The sequence below is a fragment of the Zosterops lateralis genome (assembly GCF_965231275.1).
Source record: "Zosterops lateralis genome assembly, chromosome: 9".
Taxonomy (NCBI): Eukaryota; Metazoa; Chordata; class Aves; order Passeriformes; family Zosteropidae; genus Zosterops; species Zosterops lateralis.
This window is the reverse complement of record NC_139769.1, coordinates 3555412-3566908: the sequence shown is the minus strand read 5'-3', so window position 1 is coordinate 3566908 and position 11497 is coordinate 3555412. Positions and strand designations below refer to the sequence as shown.

At 42.5% G+C, this 11497-nt stretch overlaps 1 protein-coding gene and 1 long non-coding RNA gene across 3 annotated transcripts in view; both read left to right on the top strand.

The window, feature by feature from the left end:
* Positions 1-3942: 3942 nt before the first annotated feature.
* LOC310912577 lies at positions 3943-8948 on the top strand. The gene is made up of 3 exons (XR_014590685.1): positions 3943-4009; positions 4639-4694; positions 8167-8948. It is a non-coding gene; the product is annotated as an uncharacterized lncRNA (long non-coding RNA).
* A 2428-nt stretch (positions 8949-11376) lies between these two features.
* FGGY (FGGY carbohydrate kinase domain containing) overlaps positions 11377-11497 on the top strand; it is a 129298-nt gene continuing 129177 nt past the window's right edge. The window contains exon 1 of one of the 2 annotated variants that reach the window (XM_083867225.1): positions 11377-11441. The gene's annotated coding sequence lies outside the window, so the exon portion shown is untranslated. The other variant, XM_083867226.1, reaches the window with a different exon arrangement.

The window sequence follows — 11497 nt, the reverse complement described above, 5'->3', positions numbered from 1 at the left end:
ATTTCCTTCCACAGTCTCCTACAGAACCCTTCATTTTCTTTAAGTGTTTTGTGATTCCCCCATCATCACATACCCGCCTCACTCCAGGATGTCTCCTGAGCCACTGGGACTTACCACTGGCAGATGAAAAGAGAGAAATGCAGTGGCACGGAGGAAGATTATTCCAAACCCTCCTCTGGCTTCCCAGGCTGGCAAGACAGGCAAATATCCCTGCTCCTCCACTGCTTTCTCTGTGGCTCACCATGATCTGCACCTCTTCTCCCTCACAGGCCCCTGACTGGAATTGTCTTTCCCCTCCAGTGCTCCCTTGCTGCTGTGCACCATCCTGGCTGTACCACTGTGGGAGAAGCAGGTCTGTGCCTTTTTCCTTGCTGACTGAAGTGCTGAGCACTCTGAATTACCCCCCTGGAAGCAGTAGGCAGAATCACAGAGCAGGCACAATGTGCCACATGAGGATCAGTTTAGAGAGAGTTGGATCAGTGACACTTTGCAGCAGAATAAAAACTGCTTATTCGCTTTCCCAGCTGTTCTCTCAAGCACTCTGAGCATTCATTTGCCTCAGTGTGCAGGAGATTTACGTATTTCTCTTCCATTGACACGGCAGAAGAGACCCTCCTCACTTGCAGATTTGTTCTTTTAATAGGCATCCAGCACAACTGGGAATTAAGTACATGTGTGTGTCCAACAGAGAGGAGACCAGAACCAGCTGTAGGCACAAAGAACTGCTTAGGAGGCCCATTTTTTTGTGCTGATTTGGTAACTCACGGGACAGCCAAATCTTCCTTTTTAGGAATGGGGAGAAGAGGAAAAACAGAGGACCTCATCTTCAGATTGTATCACACATGGAAGGGGAGAGATAGCAGGGAGAGAACTCTCCACATGAGGTTCTCCTCTCCCTGATGGAGCAGCTGGAGCAAATAAGGTTCATCGTGGGCAAACGTGAGCTCATGGTGCCTCCACTCCGGGCTGGCAGAGCAGCTCTGAGTCAGTGCTGTGATAACTTCCTCATGTGGCTTCCTAACTGAAGTTGAGATCCTCAGAGGTACCAAGTGACTGTGGCTGCTCCAAACCTCTTCAAATTGTAGATCCTATTGCAAGGACATCATGGATTTGGGGAGAGACACGTAAGGCCCTGTAGCCGTTTTAACTGCCGGGAGATGCAGGGTTGCACCTGTGCCATCAATGACAACACAAGCCCTTGCAAGGAACAGGATCTTCAGCAAGGTCCTTTTAGAATTAGCCACACAAAGAAGGTGAATCTTAAAAGACAAAAGGAAACGGTGTTAGGAGGGAAGAAGTGGCAATGACCGGAGGCCTTAATATGATGCCAACGGTATCTCAGAGAAAGCAATTTCCCAGAGGATTGTCAGGGATGTGAAATGAATTGTAAGAGCTGCTTTACAGGCATTTGTGGGCACACACACCTGCTTCCAACAAGGGGAAAGACAGTGCGTAAATGTCTGGGATATTACATAAAAGCTGTCTGGTAGACTGGGCAGAGCAATTAAAATCCATCTCGCTTAAACGAACCCTGAGTGCAGGTCAAACAAATCTAATTTTTATTGTTCCTTAAGGAGATGTCTGTACAGGAGACAAAAGGGGGATGCAGCCGTCAGGTTAAAAAATCAAGATGCCTTTAAAAAATTAAATGTCCACAATAGTGCTACAGCAAGCTGGATAAATGATATATTACAGCGATGGTTTAAAACTAATTGATGACTAATGTTGTAATGCATTTGTAGCTACACTGATCTATTATATATCTTGGCCAAGCTGAAGGGACACTTCAAGGAGAAAAATTGCTAACTGTTTTAACCTGATGGAACTCGGGGAAAAAATAGTTACTTTACGAGATAAATGGAAAGGTTGTGACCTCCTAATGTACATCTGGGTCTTGCAATGCAAAATCAAATTATCATTAAACAGAATGTGATCTGTGATGGAATTAAAACAACTACAAACCAGCACAGAAGTTTCCTCAGAGAAACACAATAGCCCAGTTTGAGCTGGGAGCAGTGGCTGCAAAGCTGCCTGGCTAAAGAACTGGTGTAACAAGTTGGGATGGAATTGTTTTGCTCTGTAATGAAAGTTGGTTTAATTGGAGAGTGCAGGAAAAAACGTAAGCATCTTTACAGCCATTTACATATGTAAGCCATTCTATAAACATTACTTAATTAGTGTATAAATCATTAACAATTTACCCTTAGTCCTGAGTAACATGTGTCTCTCTGGCTCTTGCAGGGGAGACAGGAAGCCTCATTTTTCCCTCCTCATTTTTGTCATGCCTGAGGCTCATGCCCTCTGGGTTTTACCCTTACAGTTGGAATTTGGAAGAGATGTCAGTCAGGCTCTGCTTATTTTCACATCTAATTCATGCAAAAACCAGGTTTCCTCCTGAGGCAGTAAACTGGCCCAGATTTGCTTCAAAGTTTGGCCCAGGTTCAGTGAATGACTCACTTTAACTAAGGTACATCCATCTTCCTGGCTGGAACACATGGTGGGAAGTGTTGTCAAAGAGCAGAGATTCCCCTAGAACCACAGCTCAGGGCTTCAGGACCTTGCAAACCAAAAGCAGTGGCTCATTCCATCCCCTGCTTTCCTGTCACCCAATATTAAGGACACTGAATGGGTGTCCCAAACATTGCTGCTCAACCCAGAGTCTCAGCATGAGATTTTTCAGGCTAAACACACTGCAGAGGGCTAGGATGGACTGCTGGGAGCTGGGCTGGGAGGAATTTCAGCCAGAAGCCTCCCTGGTCCTGGGATCTGTGCAAAATCCTATGGAATAAATCTGGCAATAGGTAACAAATGAAGATAACATTGTGGGCCATTGCCAAAATACAGATTCCCTTGAATGGGCCAAAATTAAAAGACCAGAAATACCACTCTCAACCTCTAAATTGGTTCCCTCCAATAGGAGTATGTAAAATGAAAGAGAACAAGCTAACCAAGACACACCCCACCACAGGTGACACTAATTTTCTTATGCTTGAGAATAAGTTAATGCAGCAAGGACATGACCAGCCTGTGATATTGTTTGAGAGCAACATGTTCCTCCATGTATTCCTCCATGACAGATTAACCTTCCAGAGGGAAGAGAAATGCCAGCAATACCAAACTGCAAATATGTTGCACTTTGAAGGGTTTGATGTACCAAAATCCCCCAAATCCTCCATATATTTTAACTGCTGTACATCAGGCTTCCTTCTCTGCATTCGCTCAGTTTTGGTTTGAAGCCCAATACAGGCAGCAGCTTGGAAAAATAGTTTTATAGCTCAAAATGGAGCAGTTGGAGTTTTAGTTTGGGAGGTCTTTCTTTTACAGGGGGTCATTACTTTTGGTTCAAAATTTTAGGTTGTTCAGGTCATGGTACTGGTGTCAATTTTCAACATTGGAAACTCAGTTGCACAAGTACCACTGAGCTGACTTAGAACATTTATTTTCTCAAAGGATGGCAAACAGTCACATCCACAGCTTTATCTGAGATTTCTTTCCTTCACTAACATTGAAACAAAACAACTCCAACCGATTTTTTTTTTTTATTATTCCACATCAATGTGCTTTCTTAAAGCTTAGTTGAGTAGATAATCCTCAGATGGGCTTTTTTTAAAGTAGAAAAGCATATGAAACAGCTTTAGATGAAACTTTGAGTTGCCAGTTCATTAAAAAGCAATAAAGTAAGGAGAAAAAAACCAGAGCTAACTCGAAGCAGGGCACTTGGTATTCAAGGTGACTGTGATAGGAGGTCAAGAAGGATGAGGTTGTGCTCTCAGCAACCACACGTCAGGTCCTGTGCCCACCACAGTGGAGCCATGCCCTGCATGTGGATTTGCTCCTTAACTGCTGACCCTCAGTGGCCAGGATTCCATGAAAGGAAATATGGGATAATTATCTGCCATTCTGATTTTCCACTCCCATATATCCCAAGGTGATGACTTCCCAGTGACCACAGGGACGAGGTGTCCACCAGAACATCCCATGGCATTTCCATGACAGCAGCAGACTGGAGGTAAGGAAACCGTTCTGATGTTTGGGTACACTCATAAACAATGAGCCCAGAAATTCTTGGAGAGGGTGGAGTTATGTACCCAGTCACATATTCCTCCTCATTTTGAAACAATCAGACATAAAATACTCTAAAATAAGAATGCAGTTACCACTTATTTCCTTCCTCAATTTCTTATCTTGCTTTATCACAACGTTTGTAGCTGTGGGTGACAGAAATGACAAATATGTCCAGTATTTCTGATTTTTGTCATGTCTTGCTTTTTATTTCACTTTCAGCTTTTCTGGCTGGCCAATGGCTCAAAAAGTTGATTAAAGCCATGATGGTTTTATCATGGCTTTGGGAAGACAAGCTGCTAAATCCAGAGGTTACCAAAGTAGAATGGGATTTTAAAGAATGCCTGAAGGAGGTTCATTCTGCTGCTTGTGTGAACCAAAGTTTTTTGTAACTCTGGTACACACATAAAAGCATATTCTACATATATTTCTCTCTCTATCTTAATTTACTGAGAGCATTTATTTATACTTTTTATTTATACTAAGGCTTTATGATTGTCAGGTTAGTGTAAGAATGCAAGTAGGAAAATTAAAATGTACCTTTGACTGTCCTATCGTTTTTCCATGTTCTTTCAGATATTATGTCAATAGTCCAAAGGAGTTTTTGATGTGATGCCTGAATTTTCTGACTGGTAAGAGAGCTCAGCTCTGGGCACATCATTTAGCAGCTTACTGCTGTCACAAGCTATTACATCCTTTTCCCCTCTTGACCCAAGCTCGATCATTCTTCCCATAGTTTCGGTTCTGGTACGGTCTTGAAACAATATTGATTTTCTCAGGAAGCCTTAAGAACCTGAGCATCTGCTTCATGCTGCCTGGGCGGCTCAAACAACTGCAGAGGGAAGGGAATAATCTCCCCCAGACCCTTGACAGCATCACATTTCCAGCCCGTCACGGTGCCCGGTACGTGCAGCGCTGGCAGGAAGAGCTGGGGAAACTCCTGTTTGCTGGGCCATGACCTGTGGAGCTGCGTGATCTTAGGAAATACCAGGTTAGCTCCAGGAGCAGGGAAGTGTTGCAGCTCTTTGTTCCTGCACAGAAGTTTTCAACATCAGTGAGAGCATCAGTGTGTGTATTCAGATTTCCATCTGTCAGGCGAGGCATAAATCCAAAGCACTCTGTGAGATCAGTCACGCCCAGAATATTTAAAGTTACCTAAAATGTTGGCAAATTAACATCTCACATTTTTCTCCAGAGTCCTGAGTGGTGCAGACGTTCTGTTAATCATATATTGCAAGCTCAGGCAATACATTAAGTATGGAAAATAGGTTTATATAACAAAGATGAGGCAGAACGAACTGGATCCACAAATGTCTTTTTACTCACTCTGTCTATAATTATTTCATTACATTTCTTTGGGGTTTATCCAGTTTTGCTGTGACCACCTACTGACAATGTCTCTGAAAGGAAAGAAGAAAAGGCACGAAGTTCTTACATGCAAGACGTACAAAACAAATCCTGTGACGTTTTCTAATATGGGAATGTTCCTAAATTCCAGACTAAAACACCCCTCCAACGGTTTCTTTTACAGACTTCCCTTGTTCCAGAAACTTGGCCTGACTTAGGAGGAAACCCCATAGCTGTCCCTTAAAAGTTGAATTGCATCAGTGTGGGCAAGACGTTGGGCCAAATTCCTTAATGGTGCAATTCCATGAAAATCAGAAATCCTACACCAGGGCTGAATCTGCCCTGTGGTATAAAATGATCTCCCTGGAGGCAAGACTTTTGGAAACAGTATCATATTTTAATTCTAAACAGACAATTTGTTTTGGGTTGTATACAGAGCGTGACAATCTCCCTGCTATAGGAACCAACTACATAAAAGGTGACTTTATCCCCCTTTCTCATGCTGTTTGGTTGATCTGTGTGTGATTTGCAGGTAGCTACATGATCCTACAAACTTCTTTTTATGTAATGGAATGAGCCCCTGTTCCGTTAAAGATTTTAAAAGATTACAGAGCTGGTGTTGGAACATTTTTACATTTTGCAATGAGTTCAGGAGAAAGGCTGCGTGTTGTTTATAATCTGGGAAGTACAGATCCCAGTTAATCTTCCCCTTGGAGAACAGACAGTTATATTTTTTACAAATTAACAGATCCTGACTGATTGCCTCCCATGACTGTTCATCAGTTTTGGAATTCAAAGGGCAAAATAGGATCTGCTTTTTGTAGAAGGTGCCAGGAATGGCATCAGGACACGCTGCCTGGAGGGTGGCTGAGCCTTTTCAATCCTCCCCACACTGACTGGATTTGGCACCACTCTATGATATATCACTACTGTAACAAAGTACTTCATGAAAGCAAGTCATATCCTATGGAAAAATCTTGGAAGGATGTTGCAGAAAGAAAAAAATATTTAACCTCTGTTCACCATTTTTTTTTTTGAGATGTAAGGTATTGTGAAATTTGAGGAGCTTTTCACAGCTTGGCTTGTGAAATTCATTTCCAGCTCGACAGATCGTGATTTCAGGATTTTGCACATCTGGATTTTGGCACAGGGCTGTGGTGGGAGATGTCTCTGGCAGTCTGCCCCCCAGGACAGTCTGTTTGCTCCTGGGCAGGGAAGAGTCCAGTCCTGGCTGAGCTGTCACCTGCCTGCCCTGCCCTGGGCAGTGTCTGTTCCACAAGGGAAAGGCTGCACAGATGGAGCTGGCCCTGACATCAGTGAGCTCAGGAATCACTTGAATAAAAATGTTAATGATAAAGTCATGTTTCTAAAATTCAAGGAGTTTAAGGGATAGGCAAAAAAAGTTGTAGGGATGTTCTGGGGAGCAAACAACAATTTCACTTGCTGAAAACAGTGTGTGCACAGACTACTGAGCACTCCCTCTGCCACACTGCACCAGTGGGCTGCTTTTCTGGCCAGGCATTTTAGGAGGTGGTCTTCTCCTTCTGGCAATCTTCCCAGAGGGGAACCAGTTGATGAAAACAGGACTTTAAGCCAGGATTTTTTTCAGCATTCACACCACAGAAGAAGAGTTTACAAAGGTGGCAAGAGCCATGCGCATTTTCCCTTTGTGTATCTCTGTGTGACAGCAAAGTCATCTTATTTTCCCACCAGGATCACAGGGTGTCACAGAACCTCTCTTATTCTTATGGCTTTGGAAGTGTGGTTTCAAAAGAAAAATCCCCGTGCTGTCTGGAATGCTCAACTGTTGGGTACCAGAGTCGGAAAACATCCTGCCTGCCACGAACGTTAGGAAAACAGAGCAGCCCTGACTCGGGTGCCAAGTGGTTTTTTGGAAGGCTGACTCCCCTGAGAATAAAGGATATTGGTGTCCAGCCAAGTGGGCAGGCAGGAACAGGCCCTGGGCAAGACATTGGAATTTTGGTGGAGCCTGAAATATTGTCTGTGTGTTTGTATCAGCTTCTGACTTTGGTATTAAAAGGTGAGCTGCCCAAAATGTGAGCAAATGGGCCATGAATTGATAAAAGTGGAATTATTTTTCTAGCTATATTTAGAGGCACTTATAACAGGGATTTCCCTTTTTGGCCACTCCAGTATCCAAGAGTAACTTAATATTTCTGTTAAAACCAGAAAAAAATCCCCCAAAGGAAATTTCCTTTTTTTTCCTATTGTACACTCAAAAGTCCCTTCTCGCTGTAGAAAATTCATTTGGTTTTTACTTCCCTATTTCCCTGTTTAGAGGAATAGTCCTTTTCTAATGGCCCCGTAAGAACTTCATCCAGAGTATTCCCCAGCTTCTACTTCCTAGAACACTTGAAGAAGTGCTGTACTTCTTCAAAATGAGATTAAAACCCACCCTCAGGTTCTTGTATGAACTGCCTAAGCACACACGTGAGCAGGAACTTTAATAAATACTTTTTTTTGCCTTCTATTTTTATGCTAATAAACACCTAAATTGATTTTTTGGCTGTTCAGAGGTCCATTGCTGCTTGAGGGATGTTGGGGCAAAACTTGCATCCACTGAGCTCAAGAGATGTTTTTGTGTTATCTCAACAGAGCAGGGCTGGGTCTTTATTTCCTCGACAAGGCTGGAAAATGTTCATTCTGCCTCTTTCCCCTGCACACACATATTTTCTTTTCTTTACAGAAGGAGTCATTTGTCTTTATCTCACCATTCACCTCTCTCTCTGATTGCAGTTAATGGAATTGTCACCTTTATGGACTCATGCTCCATTTCTCAACCTGTCTGGACTTTGGCCTCCAAAGGTTACCATGGCTAGTGAAGTAATGTGATTGAGTCTTTTTCGACAGATTTATGCAAGATTTCTTCTCCAGCAAGTGTCACATCTAGTCTAGTTCTGCAAAAGAGAATATTTCAAAGATGCCAACTGTCATCTAAACCCACTAAATTGTTCTGTGGGGTTCAGAGGACTGAGGGCCATCTCAGGCAATGCTGATTTACACTACCTGGAGCTGTATCCCTGCTGCTTGAAATATGGGCTCTGGTTAATCATGAAAAAATAGAACATCCCCGTCTCCCAGAAAGAACATTTAAAATTGAATTTTCATTAGTTACTCTGTAATGAAAAGGCAAAAGGGTGCATTTTAAGTGAATCTGCCCAGAATCTTGGAAGAAGGGAGGGGGGGAATGGGTTATTTGAAGGAAAGCTACAACAGCCACACACTAAACAGGAAAAATTGGTCTTGAGTTCCATTTAAGGTACATACATCCACAGAATATTTTCAAGTTTATAGAAAGATTTTGGAATTATAGAGGATTCACTGCACATGTATCCATTCCTCCTGCATTTGATACAAAGCACAAATTAATCTTCATTATTCTGCACTAATATAACACCTCTTAACCCTCAGCTTTCAGAATATTTCAAAGGAGCAATGAATTAAGCCTCATGTGGGCTTGGGAATATGTGATAATCTAAACTTGGATTCCTTAATAAAAAGCATTTTCAGGACTTTGATTTTGGAAGTTGGAAACTTATAATTGTTCTTGGAAATATCTTCCTTTGTCAATCACTTGGCAAGAAACCATGTGAGTACTAGGGAAGTGAGATGAAATGGAAAAATGTATTAAGCAAAAGTTAATAAATTTGTCTGTACTTATTTTTGTTATTTATTGGAGCAAAAAGACCTGGGTAAATCGAGGTGCTAATGTGATATAGGTGTAAAAAAGGCAAATTTGATGCCTGTCTGTAAATGAAAGAGTGCAGGAGGAATTATTATTGCCACTGTATAAGTCTCTCACAAGCCATTATTTTAAACATTACACAGTATGTCAGACTCTGATCACTCATGCCCAGAAAAGATGAATTCTGACTGACAGAAGTGCAGGAAAAAAAACTATTAGATAATCCACAACTTGCTGTTATGAGAGAAAATAAATGATTAACATTTAATTTGGCAAAACCAATAAGGGACTTCACTGGTGTCTACAAATACATTGTGGGAGAAGAACAAGCATTATACTAAAAGGAACTGTCAGTGTATGACTGTATGAAGGGCAGAAATAAGTTTGTTTTTAATGAACAGAGGAATGGGATTCTGGAACAGAATCAGGTCCATTTCTCTGGGCTTTGTTTTATTACTTTTCAGTTGAATAAAACATTTGGGTATCTCCCCAGTCACGGTGCCTTGTTTTAGGCCACTGAGCTAATGTGAAACAGCTCATTGGTGTCTCTGAATTTTACACTTTCTCTGCATGGAGCATTTCCCTGGCCAGAGTGGTGACCCTACACTGGGATTTGTCCCCAGGGGCCAGGTCTGACTCAGATCGGGATGTGCACATCTCAGAAAAGAGAAATTTAAATCTCACTACACCGCAGACCTCCTGGGGAGCAGAGCAGAGCATGAGGGCACACATTCACACCCTGCTGTAAGATGACTTGGAATTACAGTCAGCAGGGAGTATTTTATTTTTTAATCTATCTATTCAAGGCAAAACATTTGGGCTAATGCAAGAAACCCCCAACCACTGCAATTTGGATCAAATGTCCTTTCTAAGCCAGCCCAGGCACAAGGTATTCCCAATGGAAAAATCGATTTTCACCCAGATTTCAGTTTGGTATAAAGCAGTGTTTTCCATCAGAAAATCATCCCAACGGAAAATTACTAACCGGTTCTAGTACAAAGTGACTAGCAGAGCTCTCAAAATGATTCAGTGGCAAGGCTGGAATGAGAACCCACAGCTCCTGACCACGAACCCTGTGCTCTAACCACGAGACAAACACTCATCTTTCCCTGAGCAAGGTTGTTCCTGCAGCATTTCTGCTCGGCCTGAAGTGGGAATACTCTGGAAATGTTGCAAGAGAACTTTTTTTTTTGTTTTTGCTGCAATATTTCCTGTTGTAGAATATTTGGGGGGTAACGGGAAAAATCCCTGGTGGCTCCTTGGGGCCAGAAGTGTTTGGATGTGATGGGAATGTGAGGATTGCCTTCTGCTCCTCCCTGTGTGGGTTGAGGAGGGTCATGCAGGGGTGTGGTGGGATCTGTCCCAAACCGTGGAGGGCTCAGCCATGGCTTGGACTCGATGATCTGAGAGGTCTTTTCCAACCTCATTGATTCTGTGATTTCTCTTTTTTTTCCAGCAATACATTTGAGGGCATCCCACTGTCCCATCCCCTAATGCATTTTATGCAAACCTTAACTAAACCCAGTGTTTTCTCCCCACATCAGCAGTTCTCCAGCTTTTCAGGTAAAACTCTCAGAGCCACCCTATGCAGAAAACCAAACTCACAGCTCGCAGCCCTGTTTTATTCATTTTAAAGAGCATTTACATTACATTTAAGGAGGCTCAGGGCGAGACATGTCCTGAGCCCTGACATTCCCTCTTTTATTTACTCTATATGTTTATTTATTCGATATATTTCTTCATTCTATATTTTTATTCATTCTATATGTTTATTTATTCTATATGTTTATTTATTCTATATGTTTATTTATTCTACACGTTTCCATATATAGAATGTGTTTTATTTATTTATTTATTTATTTATTCCATATATATTTCCACATATAGAATATGTGTTTATTTATTTATTTTATATCTTTATTCTGTATATTTCCACATATAGAATATGTGTTTATTTATTCTATTTATTTATTTATTCTATATGTTTTCACATATTTATTTGCCTGTATTTTTTTTTTTTTTTTTTATTCTTCTACACTGTACACTCAGTCATCTCCATGCGGCTTCTTGCACCGCTCCAATGCTTCTGCCACCCCCGATATTTCTCAGCCGCGTATGGGGCTGGGAGATGGGATTTATCATCCCTTTCCAAGCCCCCTCCTTGTCCCTGGTCCAGACCCGGGCCAAAGGCGATTCCCCCCCGCCCCTTCCCGGCGCAGGCGCGGCCGGCCCGGCCAAGGGGGCGCCCGGCGGCTTTTCCCGGCAGCGGCGGGTTCGGGGCCGGCCCCGCCGGGCTGTGCTCGGCCCGGGCAGTGCCAGGGCACCAGTAAGTGATGGCTGCACCAGTAAGTGACCAGTGGTCAGGGCACGGCGGGCCCCTCA